This window comes from Octopus bimaculoides, chromosome 22 (genome assembly GCF_001194135.2).
Source record: "Octopus bimaculoides isolate UCB-OBI-ISO-001 chromosome 22, ASM119413v2, whole genome shotgun sequence".
NCBI lineage: Eukaryota > Metazoa > Mollusca > Cephalopoda > Octopoda > Octopodidae > Octopus > Octopus bimaculoides.
Window position 1 is genome coordinate 7,529,873 of NC_069002.1, and position 642 is coordinate 7,530,514.

Below are 642 nucleotides of genomic sequence, written 5' to 3' on the forward strand. Positions count from 1 at the left end.
GTGGTGTTGTTGCTGGTGGGGAATCTAGTTAAATAAGAATTAAGATGGCGGAGGTTAATGTTATGGGTGGACATAATTAGATAACACTAGAGTGTGAGAAGTAATTTCAAACAGAGAGAGGAAGATCATTTTTCATGTGACGGAAATAGGACACCAACAGCAAGTTAGTAGTTATTTATTTATTTATTTTTTTGGTGTCACACAATTAGCGTTGAAGAGACCCCGCGACGTTTTGTCACTGGAAAAAGCATATAGTATTTTGCGTTCGGAATCACTTCTCATCCCTAGCCGGTGATTGTTTCACGCTGATGACGGGTTACTACCCAGAAACCCGGGTCCGTGGCTATCACGGCAGGCTAGAGATGGGAACGATGATTTCTCATCGCAAATACTGATCGGGCACAGACAGTGTGTCGTTAGCCAGCTGGAGATGTCTTCCTGGGGCTATAAACTTCAGTAGTATCCTCCCATATGGGTCAACTACATTTAGGTGGCAAATATACTTCACGATGTCATGCTGCTACCCTTTACATCTCGCTCAGAGATCTATTACTGCTTATACACACACACGCACACACACACACACATACATAAATACATATATATATATACATACATACATATATATATATATATATATAT